This window comes from Nerophis lumbriciformis, linkage group LG25 (assembly GCF_033978685.3).
Source record: "Nerophis lumbriciformis linkage group LG25, RoL_Nlum_v2.1, whole genome shotgun sequence".
Lineage (NCBI taxonomy): Eukaryota > Metazoa > Chordata > Actinopteri > Syngnathiformes > Syngnathidae > Nerophis > Nerophis lumbriciformis.
The window spans coordinates 29,627,119-29,644,059 of record NC_084572.2 but is presented as its reverse complement, the minus strand read 5'-3'; the positions used below and the strand labels follow the sequence as shown (position 1 = coordinate 29,644,059).

The following is a 16,941-nucleotide window of genomic DNA, read 5'->3' as shown; positions in this document are numbered from 1 at the left end:
CGAGTCATACAAAAGACTGTAAAAATAGGACTCATTACCTCCCTGCCTGGCAATTAGCATCAAGGGTTGGAATTGGGGGTTAAATCACCAAAAACGATTCCCGGGCGCAGCACTGCTGCTGCCCACTGCTCCCCTCACCTCCCAGGGGGTGAACAAGGGGATGGGTCAAATGCAGAGGACACATTTCGCCACACCTAGTGTGTGTGTGTGACAATCATTGGTACTTTAACTTTAACGTAAATGTAAATTAAAATGTATATGTACTGTATGTAATAATTCAGTAGACAAACTGACACAGACTATAATCATTTATTGCAATTGGACAGAAAGCTTGCCACTTAAATGTAAACAAATAGTCTGCTACTTCTTAAATGTCCACTTCTTGTACTGCCTTTCACAATTCTAAACTTGTTTTATAGCTATTAAAAACATAAAAAAATCAATACTATATCGTTAGAAAAAGCATTGCGATATTCCAAAAAAGTTCTTCCATAGGTATTTTGTCCACTGAGAGGTTTGATTTTTGTTCCCTGAAATAATGCTCTTACTCTTTTCCTTCTTCTGTGTCGTTTTGACGGAGGCTCTCGTCGGATTGTCCCGCTGACGTCACCAGCAGCTGCTGTAGAGGACCACGGCCAGGGTGACGGTGCAACATGTGCATTATTGCACGGGAGGGGGGCTCCTGAGGAGGACAGCGCGGCCCCCTAACAGGATTTGGGAGCGGTACCCACCAGCTGGAGGCGGGCACGCGGGGAGGGGTGACCGTCGGCCGGGGGAGGAGTGAGTGATCACTTTAGGGGCGGGGTTTAAAGTTGCGCTCGCTTTCAGAATGCATCATCAAACGCCGGCGACTCAGCAGGGGGCCTTGGGGTGCGCCCGTCTGAAGACAGGGTGGCGCCGTATGTTTGTACGTGTCCATCTGCGGGCGGAGGATAACCAGCGGATGTGGCGAGTAAGGGAGGCTTGACTTGGTGGGATGTGTTGAGGGGGTGAGGGGGGGAGCTCCTTATGCTCCATATTTCCGCCCCCTTTCAAACGCAGGCATCCTCAGTGGTCCAGCCCAGAGGTCCTTTGAAGCTCCTCGACACCGCTGCGTGATGATGTCATACGGCGAGAGAGCCCGGGGAGGCGAAGGAGGCATGATCAAAGCCGAGAAAGGGGAGGGATGGTAGATGGGGAGGAGAGGATATCCAAGACAACAACGGGACAAAGATGGCGCCTGCGACGGGACGTCCGCCCGCGTACCTAAACGTCCGGATCGCCCGGCGGTGGCCTGGGCGCTCGACGGTCCCCATTCATCCACCCCCCCTTTGTCCCTGCAGGATGACCGCCGACATGACACGCCGGAACCACCAGGCCTACCACCTCCGCCGCCGCCGCCATCGCCACCAGGCTAGCACGGTAAGCCTCTCCTCTTCTACCGTCGCGTGGAACCATCAAACAACCACTTCCAAGCGTCCCCGTCTTTCTAATAACACATTTTCTCTCCTTTTCTTTTGCCAATCCCTTTCATGCGGCTCTTTGGCCGCTAATATCGGCCTCTCTGTGCCATCAAAGGCAGCACATCAATTGCCTTGACTCCCAAGTGTATGTGTGAGGGCGAAGGAGAGGAAGGGGGGGGATAAAAAAAAAAAACAGATCAACGCCATGTTATCAGAGATCAAGGCTCGCTTTCATGCCCGGCCTCGCTCGGGTTCTGCTTTCCGTCATATCCCGTCCAGAGGCGGCGTGGCGCGGCGCTCCTTGCCATCCCGCGCCGTCCCTCGACGAAAACCTCCAGAATTCGCTCGGACACCTTTGTCTGGTTTCGTTTCTTTTCTGATTTTCCCCAGGAATATTTCCCGTGCAGGCCCCGCCGGGCCCGATGATGACAATACGTGAAACAATATTTGAATAAGCAGCAGGAGGGCGGCCGGCTAATCCAGTGTGGCTAATCCAGCATTGGTGCCGGCCATATTGGTGGCTGCGGTATTCAGCGGCGTCACAATGCACATCAGCGGGACGCCATGGCAGATATACTGACACTCTTAGTGGTGGTCCGCGCTGGGAAAGGCCCAGCGGACGGACGCCACGACGGCGGAGAAATAGACAGACAGATCGTCGTCGGAATCGTCGCAGGATTCCCGGGGATCGACTCGTGTGTTTCTAGTCAAGCCTTCCACCGACTAAATGTCAACGTCGACAATTGGGCACATCCTCCCGGTCTTTTGTGGAGGCTAAAGCAAAGCAAATACTGAAGGAGCCAGAGGTCCGCTGCTCTTTTAAGCACCATATAATGAAGATTTTACTCTAAATGGCTCTTTGTGCCGGGGAGGGCCCCAAAGAGATAAGCCTGCTTCTGACAGGCCTCCGTACGGACGGCCCAAATCTGCAGTGGCAGCTGGAACAAAGGAGCCCCCACCCCAACGCCGCAGCCATCTCCGCACTTTTCGGGCTGCCTGACTCAATTCCAGGATTCCGACGTCTGTCTTTTTTCGGGACGGGGTTGAAAAACACCAACAGACAAGTTTGAAGGCGACACCAGTTTTAGCCCTCGTTTGTTTACTTTATGAGTCCAGTTCTTCTCAAATAGTGGCGCCGCGCGATACCCCCTGGTAAACATGCTTTATCAGTATCATAAAACGAAAAGCTCTTTTTATCAATAACCTCTGTCTTTGTATTTATCTATTTATTTGCTGTCTTTTTAAATTTTTTAAATCTTTTTTAATGATCAATTAGGGACTACGGTTGCAAATGAGCGGCATTGCTATAATCTGGCATGTTTACAAAATTTAAACTTTATCAGTATCATAAATCGAAAAAATTTGCACTGCAACAACTTGCTCATTGTCGCCATTAATCTGGACTTCCTCATTTTGATTTCTAAAAAAAATCAACAAACATAGTTTTATTAATTTTTGTTCTGTAGGTTAAAGTGTTTTATATATTGTGCTCCTGAGTTAATGTTGCTGATAAATTTAGAATGTATTATTATTTATTGAGTTTTTAAAAATGATTTTTTTCAGTCACAAATGAGTCCAAAAATGTTTATAGTTAAAATAAGGATTTTTTGGGGGGAATTTCAGGTAAATTGATGCACTATAAATATTTTCTGTTAGAGGCAAAAATAATAATAATAATAATAATAATAATAATAATACAGTTATTAATTGTTGTAAGTTGATCTATATTTAAAAAAATAAAATAAAAAATAAAAATTATATAGCGCTTTTCTCTAGTGACTCAAAGCCATACAGGTCACACTGAGGGTGGCCGTATAAACAACATTAACACTGTTACAAATATGCGCCACACTGTGAACCCACACCAAACAAGAATGACAAAACACATTTCGGGAGAACATCCGCACCGTAACACAACAGAACAAATACCCAGAACCCCTTGCAGCACTAACTCTTGAAGTGAAGTGAATTATAATTATATAGCGCTTTTCTCTAGTGACTCAAAGCGCTTTACATAGTGAAACCCAATATCTAAGTTACATTTAAACCAGTGTGGGTGGGCACTGGGAGCAGGTGGGTAAAGAGTCTTGCCTAAGGACACAACGGCAGTGACTAGGATGGCGGAAGCGGGGATCGAACCTGGAACCCTCAACTTGCTGGCACGGCCACTCTACCAACCGAGCTATACCGCCCCATATTTCTCTCGTCTTTTATTATTATCTTTAACGTTAATAAAGGATACAGTGTTATGCAGAGGTGTACTCATAACAATTTTGCAGACACATGATACTATTTATAGTCGCGGCAAACAGTGGGGGTGGGGCACAAAATGTTTTCTTCTTCCTGGAAGGGAGGGGGTAACAGAAACTAATTGAGAAGCATTGGCTTAGTCCGTGATTAGATATTAAAGTAGTTGGCTGTTTTTAGTCTTCATGTGAAGAGACTCGCCTCCCAGGCACCCGCAGTCATAGTCATGTGCACTTGTTAACTCATTGTAATACTTCAGGGTTCAGAGTGCTTCCAATTAGAGATTGGCGACAGAGCCTAAAATATATATTGCGATATATATTGCAGCCACCTGCGATAACGATGTATCATTTGGCATACAGTGCATCTGTGCTTCATTTTTGCCACATTTTGTTATGTTACTGTCAAGACAGGGACTATGGGGTGTTTGTTTTCCCGAGATGCAAGAATAGTTGGATCGGACATGGCTTGGAGGTAAATACATGATTTAGTTTAAACACAAACAAAAGGAACAAACAAAAGGTGCGCATAAGGCGGAGGTACATACTTGACTATGAAACAGAAACTTACACTTAACGTAGACTAAGGACATGAAACAAAAGAACTGCTAAACGTGACATGAATAAACAAAAACTTACATGGAACAAGCATGGAAACGATCATGGAACAATGGCATGGAATGAACGCATGAGTGACAAGGGTAACAGCAGATAATGTCGCCAGGTCGACCAACAGAAAAAGACACGCTTAAATAACAGTGACATGATTAGTGACAGGTGCGTGAATCAAAATGTGCAACAGGTGAAACTAATGGGTAACCATGGAAACAAAACAAGGGAGTGAAAAAGCAGGAACTAAGTGACCAAAAACCAAACAGGACATAACTAAAACAAAACATGATCAAAAGACATGACAGTTACAGCCTTATTCCAAAATGCAATACGTTTAAATTTAGTCCTAAAAATTCTACACACAATAACCCATGATGACAATGTGAAAAAGTTTTATTTTTCATTTTTTCCAATTAAAAAAAATCAAATAAATACAAGTCACATATTCATAAGGACATTAACGTAATTGTCCTGAAGCCATTCCTTTGTTGTCCTGCTGAAAGATGAACCGTCGCCCCAGTCTCAGTTCAAGAGCGCTCTGGAGCAAGTTTTCATCCTGGATGTCTCTGTATATTGCTGCATTCATCTTTCCCGCTGTCCCAACTAGTCTCCCAGTTCCGAAAAACCATCCCCACAGCATGATGCTGCCACCACCATGCTTCACTGTAGGGATGGTATTGGCCCGGTGATGAACGGTGCCTGGTTTCCTTCAAACATGACGCCTGGCATTCACGCCAAAGACTACAAACCTTGTCTCATCAGGCAAGAGAATTTAGCTTATCTCGGTCTGTAAGTCTTTCAGGTGTATTTTGGCCAACTTTTTCCATCTGGCCACTGGTCCCTCTGGAAGATTCTCCTCTCTCCACAGAGGAATGCTGTAGCTCTGACAGAGTGACCATCGGGTTTTGGGTCACGTCCTTGACTAGGGCCCTTCTTCCCCGATCGCTCAGTTTACTAGGAAGAATCCTGGCTATTCCAAACATCTTCCATTTACGGATGATGGAGGCCACTGTGCTCATTGGGACCTTCAAGGCAGCAGATATTTTTCTGTACCCATCCTCAGGTGTGTGCCTCGAGACAATACTGTCTCAGGGGTCTACAGACAATTCCCTGGACTTCCTTCTTGGTTTGTGCTCTCCCATGCACTGTCAAGTGTGGGACCTTACATATAGACAGGTTTTAGCCTTTCCAAATCATGTCCAAGCAATTGAATTTATCTCAGGTGAAATCCAGTTAGGCTGTAAGAACATCTGAAGAAATGATTCGTTAAAACAGGATGCACCTGTGCTCACTTTTGAACTTCATGGCAAAGGCTGTGAATACTTATGTGATATTTTTTTCACATTTTCATTATGGGGGGTATTGTGTGTCGAATGTTGAGGACAAAAATTAGTTTATTCCATTATGGAATAAGGCTGTAACATAACAAAATGTAAACAAGTAAAGCTCTGTGAATAATTTCCGGACGCACCGTATAAATGATAATAAAATCATTACGAAAGCTGATGTGCAGTAACATTGTGGTAATATTTTCTTAAAACTGTTAAACTACTTGTTAATTTACTCTTAATACTTTATGTTGACACATGGTTCAATCTACACTTTAGTTAAAATCTAATAAGCAGATATTCTTCTGTTGTTTGGATATTTGACATAAGTTTTGTGCGATACTACAAATGTAGGTATCGATCCAATACCAAGTAGTTACAGGGACAGTCTTGATCAGACCAATACTGATACTGACAAGTTCATTAAATGATTACATTTTTATCACAGTTATAATCAGACAAAAAAACACAGGATATAACAATATCAAAAAAAACAAAACAGAATATTTCTACTATTTGATCTGATTGAAATACGTTGGTTTATGGTAGGCGTCGGCAACCCAAAATGTCGAAAGAGCCAATTTGGACCAAAAATACAAAACTAAAATCTGTCTGGAGCCGCAAAAAATTCAAAGTCTTATAAGTGTTATAATGAAGGTACACATGATGTACAGTAAGTGTCTGTATTAGCTGTATTAGCCTACTGTCAAAGGCTGACGCAAATATTCGTTGACAGAAATGTTGTATTTTAATTTTTATTCTACACATTTTTGCAACATTGGAAATCATTAGTAAAATGGAGGCTTCTCACAGGATGAGATAACTTCTGGAAATTACTGGCTCAGAATGGCCAAAGGTATAGATGTGTGTGTCCAAGTTAGAGGAAACGGCAGGCTCTCTTCTTCTAATGGTTTTATTACAGTCTGTGCAAGCTGGGTAACGTTTGCTGTGGTCTGGAACACATGGCGGACAAACAACTATGAAAAATGCAGCCAATATTACCTACAGATAATGTGTCATGGGACATGCAAATATAAATTAAATACACAGAGGACATAAGTAAAGGAAATAAAATGAGCTCAAATATACCTACAAACGAGGCATAATGATGAAATCTGTACTTTCAGCTAGCCTAAATAGCATGTTAGTATCGATTAGCTTGCAGTCATGGATTGACTAAATATTCCTGATGAGCACCCCAGCAAATCAATAAAATCAACAAAGCTCACCTTTTTGCATTCACGCACAGAATAAAACGTTTGGTTGACAAAATGAGACAAAGAAGCAGTGGCACAAAACCCGTCTTTCTGTGGCAGCATCTGAGATATTTGTACATGTAAACAAACTACAATGAGTTCATGGATCGCTGAAATTAGTAGGACAAAACGGTGCTTGCCAAATACTCTCATCAGTGAAGCATGTTTAACATAAACAGTGGGATTTCTAACATTTAGGAAGGTTTGTGTCATGTTTGTTCTCCTACACAAACCATCTTAAAACACTTTTTTTTTTTTTCTTCAACTTTTTCCATTTTCACACATCTCTGAAAGAGGTCCAGGGAGCCACTAGGGCGGCGCTAAAGAGCCGCATGCGGCTCTAAAGCCGCAGGTTGCTGACCCCCGGTTTATGGCCTTAACACCCTCTTGTGCCCATTTCCATTATTGCCCATTATTTCATGATTATAAACAATTTTTGTAAAAAATATCTATCTATAGTAGTATTGACCATATGCTGATACTATACTCGCTATCGTTACTGTCGATTTTTATATCGATCCACCCAACTTTTACATTCAAGATCTCTAGCTCAGTAATTAGCATATCCGTCACTGTTACTTTGCTGAGTAACTAATTACTCTCACAATGAGATAACTGAGTTTCTAACTCGGTTACTTTTTGGGAGAAGTAATTTGTAACCGTAACTAATTACATTTAAAAACTAATATTACCAAAAAAAGTGGAATAAAAGAGCAAACAGGTGTAATGTAATGAGAAAATGTTGCACTATTGACTCTAATAACACAAAGCTGCCATGTAGGAAGGTTTTACTTTAAAACTGTCATTGCTAAAAAAAAAAAAAGTATAAAAACCTGTTATCGACGGATAGCTCTGAACTTGATCTCGAGATTTCAGCGTTGAAAGTGAAAATGATATACTGTATTTTGCGAAAGGGACAAACGGTAGAAAATGGATGGATGGATATATGACTTATTTTTAACATGTTTACAAGTGGGAGCCTTTTCGATCCCTGAGACCTTTAGTCTGATTTTTTTTCTGAAATAATCAACCAAAAGCAATGTTGGAATGAAATATTTTTCTATTTAAGGCTCCAAATACTTCACAACAAACATTACACTTTGGAAATTTAGGGGGGGAAATATTGCATGTTTTGTGTTTTTTTCTAATAATATATTAATAATAATGAATGGATGGACGGATAATAAATAACAGTAATAACAATGATATGGTGGTTTTATTTTTAAGATAGGGACAGTGCACAATAATGAGCATCGATATTTATATATTTTTGCAACCATGCCAGATTATAGCAATGCTGCTCATTTGCAACTGTAGTCCCTAATTGAAATTGAAAAAGACAGCAAATAAATAGATGAATACAAACACAGAGGTTATTGATAAAAATGGCAAAAAACATAAAAATAATTGAAACTTTATATCAAGGGATACATCTGAAGTTGATCTGTTTAAGTAAGCACTGAAAGTACAAAACTCCAAAACCAGTGACGTTGGCACGTTGTGTAAATTGTAAATAAAAACAGAATACAATGATTTGCAAATCCTTTTCAACCTATATTCAACTGAATAGACTGCAAAGACAAGATACTTAATGTTCAAACTGAGAAACTTAATTAACTTAGAATTTAATGACAGCTACACATTGCTAAAAAGTTGGCACAGGGGCATTTTACCACTGTGTTACATGGCCTTTCCTTTTAACAACACTCAGTAAATGTACTTTTCAGCATTAATGGTGCCTTCACAGATGTGTAAGTTACCCATGCCTTGGGCACTAATACACCCCCATACCATCACAGATGCTGGCTTTTTAACTTTGCGCCTAGAACAATCTGGATGGTTCTCTTCCTCTTTGGTCCGGAGGACACAATGTCCACAGTTGGCAAAAACTGTTTGAAATGTAGACTCATCAGACCACAGAACACTTTTACACTTTGCATCAGTCTATCTTAGATGAGCTCAGACCCAGCGAAGCCGGCGGCGTTTCTGGGTGTTGTTGATGAATGGCAGTAGAGTTTTAACTTGCACTTACAGCTGTAGCGACCAACTGTAGTTACTGACAGTGGTTTTCTAAAGTGTTTCTGAGCCCATGTGGTGATATCCTTTACACACTGATGTCGCTTTTTGATGCAGTACCACCTGAGGGATCAAAGGTCACGGGCCTTGCCGCTTACGTGCATTGATTTCTCCAGATTCTCTGAACCTTTTGATGATATTACGGACCGTAGATGGTAAAATCCCTAAATTCCTTGCAACAGCTGGTTGAGAAATGTTGTTCTTAAACTGTTGAACAATTTGCTCACACATTTGTTCACAAAGTGGTGACCCTCGCCCCATCCTTGTTTGTGAATGACTGAGCATTTCATGGAAGCCGCTTTTATACCCAATCATGGCACCCACCTGTTCCCAATTAGCCTGTTCACCTGTGGGATGTTCCAAATAAGTGTTTGATGAACATTCCTCAACTTTCTCGGTCTTTTTGCCACTTGTGCCAGCTTTTTTTAAACACATTGCAGGCATCAAATTCCAAATGAGCTAATATTTGCTAAAAATAACAACGTTTTCCAGTTCGAACGTTAAGTATCTTGTCTTTGCAGTCTATTCAATTAAATATAAGTTGAAAAGGATTTGCAAATCATTGTATTCTGTTTTTATTTACTATTTACACAACATGCCAACTTCACTGGTTTTGGGTTTTGTAAAGAAATAATAATAATATATGACTTTTAACACTTTAATGACTGAGACCGTTTTGGGTCCCCGGCACCTTTAACGTTCACCAAAACTGAGGGAAGCATAAGGTGTATTGGTTTTGAAAATGATAAGCATCCAAATGGCCCCCGCATGCTTTCATTTTTCAGTGTGCGGACCACACAGGGAAAAGTTTGGACACCCCTGGACTAGACAATATAGAAAGACGAGAATGGTCCGTTACAGGACCAAGCTGTGGCCATTGTATAAAACCTTTATTCGGGAGAAAGTTGAAGTCGCATTTTCACATTCCTACCTGTCATACAGGTGTAAAAAGAAGCCAAGTGACCTAGTTGTCACCGCCCCTTGTGCTGCAATAAAAAAAGAGGCAAAGTGGCATTACAACAACATGGCCATTCAAATGGGAGGTTCCACTTCATTGTATGTATATAAGGATGTATGGATGGTTGCCAGGTGTGTTCATGCCCCCTCGTGCGATGACCTTTCTTCAGCTGAGAGCTCAGACATCTACAGAACACACACACACACACACACACACACACACACACACACACACACACACACACACACACACACACATACACACACACACACACACACACACACACACACACACACACACACACACGGAGGATGCTCATTATAGATTCATAAGTAGCAACATGCCCTCAACCCTTCCTCACCAAGACATCATAAAGGTCAAGTTCACCCTCCTCAGTATTCTGCCTTTGTCTTCTCTTCCTCTCTCCTCCTTGTCTCCAGGGGCAACTGCAGCAAACAATAACAACACCAGCAACAGCCTGTTGCAGCCTGTGCGTGTGTGTGTGTGTGTGTGTGTGTGTGTGTGTGTGTGTGTGTGTGTGTGTGTGTGTGTGTGTGTGTGTGTGTGTGTGTGTGTGTGTGTGTGTGTGTGTGTGTGTGTAACCTCTGCCATCATTATGCATAGCATGTAAATGGAAATATTCATGTGCCTGATGAGTAACCTAATATAATGTTGTTTTCCATATTCTAGGCTATGCTTGGACCAGATGGAGAAGCCGTCGGTCCAGGACTGGACCAGGACTCGGACTGGTGTGTGGACCTCACCTGAGCCACCACCGCACTCCGCCTCCTCCACGTACCAACAGGGAGGCATGGTGAGCGATTTGGTATTTTGATGGTTCCGTATTATAGTGTTTTTTATCCATTTTAAATAAGTCCCAGAGGTGCCACAACAGTGTATTGGAAAGGTGTTGTTTAAAAGTGGGAACTACTGGGAACACGTGTGTGTGCGTGTGTAGCTTTAATGCTAAAGAGCTGAATGTGTGTGTTATTGTGCGCTATTGTGCACTTTCACACTCTAACTCTTCTTCAATGTAATAGATGCCATATATCACATACAACAACAGAACAATAAGGAGTTGGACAGGAGCGCACAAACGTTATCAACACTGGCATAGATACGTATATGATGCTAAAGTGCTAACATTACACTCACATTTTATCAGCAATGATAATACTACCGGTACCCTAAATACAACATTGTAACATTAAGGAGTAGGACAGGAGCACACAAACGTTAGCAACACTAGCATAGATATGTGACGGTAAAGTGCTAACAGTACACTCACAGTTTAAAGGGGAACATTATCACCAGACCTATGTAAGCGTCAATATATACCTTGATGTTGCAGAAAAAAGACCATATCTTTTTTTAACCGATTTCCGAACTCTAAATGGGTGAATTTTGGCGAATTAAACGGCTTTCTATTATTCGCTCTCGGAGCGATGACGTCACAACGTGACGTCACATCGGGAAGCAATCCGCCATTTTCTCAAACACCGAGTCAAATCAGCTCTGTTATTTTCCGTTCTTTCGACTGTTTTCCGTACCTTGGAGACATCATGCCTCGTCGGTGTGTTGTCAGAGGGTGTAACAACACGAACAGGGACGGATTCAAGTTGCACCAGTGGCCCAAAGATGCGAAAGTGGCAAGAAATTGGACGTTTGTTCCGCACACTTTACCGACGAAAGCTATGCTACGACAGAGATGGCAAGAATGTGTGGATATCCTGCGACACTCAAAGCAGATGCATTTCCAACTGGACTGGACAGATCAGCTTTCAGGAAAAGAGAGCGGATGAGGGTATGTCTACAGAATATATTAATTGATGAAAACTGGGCTGTCTGCACTCTCAAAGTGCATTTTGTTGCCAAATGTATTTCATATGCTGTAAACCTAGTCCATAGTTGTTATAGTTTCCTTTAATGCCAAACAAACACATACCAATCGTTGGTTAGAAGGCGATCGCCGAATTCGTCTTCGCTTTCTCCCGTGTCGCTGGCTGTCGTGTCGTTTTTGTCGGTTTCGCTTGCATACGGTTCAAACTGATATGGCTCAATAGCTTCAGTTTCTTCTTCAATTTCGTTTTCGCTACCTGCCTCCACACTACAACCATCCGTTTCAATACATGCGTAATCTGTTGAATCGCTTAAGCCGCTGAAATCTGAGTCTGAATCCGAGCTAATGTCGCTATATTTTGCTGTTCTATCTGCCGTGTTTGTTTGTATTGGCATCACTGTGTGACGTCACAGGAAAATGGACGGGTGTATATAACGATGGTTAAAATCAGGCACTTTGAAGCTTTTTTTAGGGATATTGCGTGATGGGTAAAATTTTGAAAAAAACTTCGAAAAATAAAATAAGTCACTGGGAACTGATTTTTAATGGTTTTAACCCTTCTGAAATTGTGATAATGTTCCCCTTTAATAGCAATGATAACCCCCTAAATGCGCCATAAATCAAATACAACAATGTCACATTAAGAAGTAGGACAGGAGCACACAAACATTAGCAACACTAGCATAGATATGTGATGCTAAAGTGTAGGGGTGTGGGAAAAAATAAATTCGAATCGTGATTCTCACTTTGTGCGATTCAGAATCGGTTCTCATTTTTAAAAAATCGTTTAGTTTTTTTAAAATTTATTTATTTTTAAATATTTTATTATTTAAAAAAAAAATGTTTTAATTAATCAATCCAACAAAACAATACACAGCAATACCATAACAATGCAATGCAATCCAATTCCAAAACCAAACCCGACCCAGCAACACTCAGAACAGCAATAAACAGAGCAATTGAGAGGAGACACAAACACGACACAGAACAAACCAAAGGTAGTGAAACAAAAATGAAAATTATCAACAGTATCAATATTAGTTACAATTTCAACATAGCAGTGATTAAAAATCCCTCATTGACATTATCATTAGACATTTATAAAAAAATTAAAAAAAAGAACAATAGTGTCACAGTGGCTTACACTTGCATCGCATCACTTAAGCTTGACAACACACTGTGTCCAATATTTTCACAAAGATAAAATAAGTCATATTTTTGGTTCATTTAATAGTTAAAACAAATGGACATTATTGCAATCAGTTGATAAAACATTGTCCTTTACGATTATAAAAGCTTTTTACAAAAATCTACTACTCTGCTTGCATGTCAGCAGACTGGGGTAGATCCTGCTGAAATCCTATGTATTGAATGAATAGAGAATTGTTTTGAATCAGGAAAAAATCGTTTTTGAATCGAGAATCGTGTTGAATTGAGAAAAAAAAATCGATTTTGAATCGAATCGTGACCCCAAGAATCGATATTGAATGAAATCGTGGGACACCCAAAGATTCACAGTCCTACTAAAGTGCTAATATTGCACTCACATTTTACCAGCAATGATAATACTAATACTCTAGATGCGGCATATACGACATACAACAATGTAAAATTAAAGAGTAAGACAGGAGCACGCAAAAATTAGCAACACTAGCATAGATATGTGATGCTGAAGTGCTAACATTACACTCACTTTTTAACAGCAATGATAATAATAATACCTTAGATACGGCATATACGACATACAACAATGTAACATTAAGGAGTAAGACAGGAGTACACACATGTTTACAACACTAGCATAGCTGTGTGATGCTAAAGTGCTAATATTACACTCACATTTTAACAGAAATGATAATAATAATACCCTAGATGCGGCATATACGACATACAACAATGTAACATTAAGGAGTAGAACAGGTGCACACAAACATTAGCAACACTAGCATAGATATGTGATGCTAAAGTGCTAACATTACACTCACATTTTAACAGTAATGATGATAATAATAATACAGTAGATGCCATATATCGCATACATATAACATGAAAAAGTAGGACAAAGAAAGCAAATGTGAGCAATACTAGCATAGGTATGTGAGCTACATGCTAACAATACCCCCCATTTAAAAAAACTCAATGATAATACAATACTGTAGATGTCATTTATCACATACAACAACATAACATTAAGGAAATGGACAGGAAGAAACATATGTTAGCAACATTACCATAGCTATGTAAGTTACATGCTAACATTATGCTCACAATTGAGGAGCAATGACAATAATAATACAATAGATGTCATACATTATCATATACAACAACGTAACATTAAGGAGTGGAACAAGAGGTCACAAACGTTAACAACAATAGCATTGCTATGTGAGCTACATGCTAACAGACATTTTAAGAGAAATGTTAATTATAATACAATCAATGCCATACATCACATACAACAACGTAATATTTACGAGTAGGAATACACAAAAGTTAGTAACACTAGCAAAGCTACGTAAGCTACAAGCTAACATCATACTCACATTTAAACAGCTATTATACCAATAATATAATAAATGCCTTATATCAAATACAACAACGTAACATTGAGGAGTAGGACAGGAGCACACAAACATTTGCAACACTGGCATAGCTATGTGATGCTAAATTGCTAGCATTACACTCACATTTTAAAAGCAAGGATATAATAATACAACAGATGTCATGTATAACATACAACAACGTCACATTATGGGGTGGGACAGGAGGACACAAACGTTAAACACTAGCATAGCAGAGTGAGCTAAATGTTTACATTATACTCACATTGGAGAGGCAATGATAATAATAATAATACACAAAATGCCATACATCACATTAGGGTTGCACATCTCTCTCTGATAAACGATTCGATATGCATCTAGATACACAGGTTACGATTCGATTCAAAAACGATATCCTTTTATTACAGACCGATTCGATTGGATTCGATTCCGAACGATACGATTCGATTTGACGGTTAATATTCAAGACTCCAAATCCCCAAGCATTATGGCTTTATGGCACTGGCAAAAAAAACAGAACAACAAAATCACATGTCAATGAATTTATTTTTAGACATGGACCAAAAAAAGTCTGGCTGAATTGTAGGATGGGAACTCCAGAGGTAAAAGTAGCACAGAATAGTAACAACAAAGTGCAATATTTCAGCCTGAGCATAGTTTTGAACACTAGAGGTAGGTAACAAAGATTCAATATTTCAACCTGCTGCCAGTGTACGTCAACGATGCTCGACACAATTTACAAATAACATGGCTTCTGTCGAGCTTCCCTTCCTTCTTATAAAACCCAAAAACTTTCCACACTTTGGATTTCTGTCTCCCCGATGCGTTGAAAATCTTTCTCGGTCCATTATCACCTTCGGTCAGACTGACGCTTTCGTTCTCCTCCTTCATTTTCCGTGTTGTCCCTTGTTTATCACTCGTGCTAATACTAGCTAGGCGGCTACCGCGTTTGGCGAGTAGCTTCAGCTCCCGCGTTGTTTTAGAGACGCTGGTGCATATTGTAATCTAGCCAACCCATGCAAAGTCTCGCGATAACCGATCCATGACTCTATAACCGATTCAGCTAGGAATTCATGAATTATTCGCATTGATTGAGGAGTCTGCTACCGATGCAGCCTAATCGCTCACTTGTTGAATCGAATACTCGGTCGCATCGGTTTATCGTTCACAACCCTACATCACATACAATTTGATTGAAACTTTTATTAGTAGATTGTACAGTACAGTACATATTCCGTACAATTACCACTAAATGGTAACACCGGAATAAGTTTTTCAGCTTGTTTATGTCGGGGTCCACGTAAATCAATTCATGGTACAAATATATACTATCATCATAATACAGTCATCACACAAGTTAATCATCAGAGTATATACATTGAATTATTTACATTGATATCAGCACTTCAGTCATCAACAATTGCATCATCAGAGAAATGGACATTGAAACAGTGTAGGTCTGACTTGGTAGGATATGTACAGCGAGCAGTGAACATAGTGAGTTCAGAAAGCATAAGAACAAGTATATACATTTGATTATTTACATTTGATTATTTACAATCCGGGGAGGTGGGATGTGCTGGGGGAGGGTGTTAGTCTAGGGTTGGAGTTGACTGGAGGTGTTCTTTTAGTGCGGTTCTGAAGGAGGATAGAGATGCACTTTCTTTTACACCTGTTGGGAGTGCATTCCATATTGATGTGGCATAGGAGAATGAGTTAAGACCTTTGTTAGATCGGAATCTGAGTTTAACGTGGTTTGTGGAGCTCCCCCTGGTGTTGTGGTTATGGCGGTCATTTACGTTATGGAAGTAGTTTGACAAGTACTTCGGTTTCAGGGAGGTGTAGCGAATTTTATAGACTAGGAACTTTTTTCATTCAAGACGTCATGAAAAGCCTCAGCAAGAGATTGGGCACCTATTGTACTATTAATTAAGGTTTTTTTGAAGGCCATTGTTTGACTTCGAAACAGATGATTTTGATTCGTATCATTTCCGTGAGAAACATAGTATAAGTTTCAAACAGCACAATGAATAGAGTATCTGCAAAGCTGGTAACATGCATTTTATTCTATTCTCACACTTGCTCTCCTCTCCACACACACACTTTCTCTCTCTCTCTCTCTCTCTCTCTCTCTCTCTCTCTCTCTGTCTCTCTCTTTTTTTTTTTTTTGCTTACCGGTGAAGGCTGGGTGCTCCCGACTGACTGACAGCCGGCTGGATGAGGAGGGTGACAGGCGGGACGCTCGGGCGCTGCTGCTGGTGAAGTGGACATGTGAACCACTTGACTGCAGGTTAGACACCTGAGGTAAGACTATTATCTTGCTGGATTTATTTTCATCAGAATGTATTTTTCCTTCGCTGAGCAGGCACGCATTTAGTCCGTGTCACCGATCCTTTCTCTGTGCACTTCCAAAAAGTACCAGCAGATTGGTGAGAAGCGCTCATTTATTATATTAATGCAGTGTTTTCACATCATTATCAAGCTGTCAACGGTGTAATTACCAGCATCCACCAACAGGGGCGCCATTAGGGCGTAACTTTGCTACGTGAACATAGAAATGCAACACAAAGACAAAAACATTTGTATTCTTTTTAAACTAAACACAGTTTCCCCCGTGAT

The 16,941-nt window shown here is 40.6% G+C and overlaps 1 long non-coding RNA gene across 1 annotated transcript; it reads left to right on the top strand.

Moving 5' to 3' along the window:
* The first annotated feature begins 865 nt into the window (after positions 1–865).
* LOC133622032 (uncharacterized) lies at positions 866–16,627 on the top strand. The gene is made up of 3 exons (XR_009817739.1): positions 866–1,401; positions 10,609–10,732; positions 16,506–16,627. It is a non-coding gene; the product is annotated as an uncharacterized lncRNA (long non-coding RNA).
* The last annotated feature ends 314 nt before the right edge of the window (positions 16,628–16,941 follow it).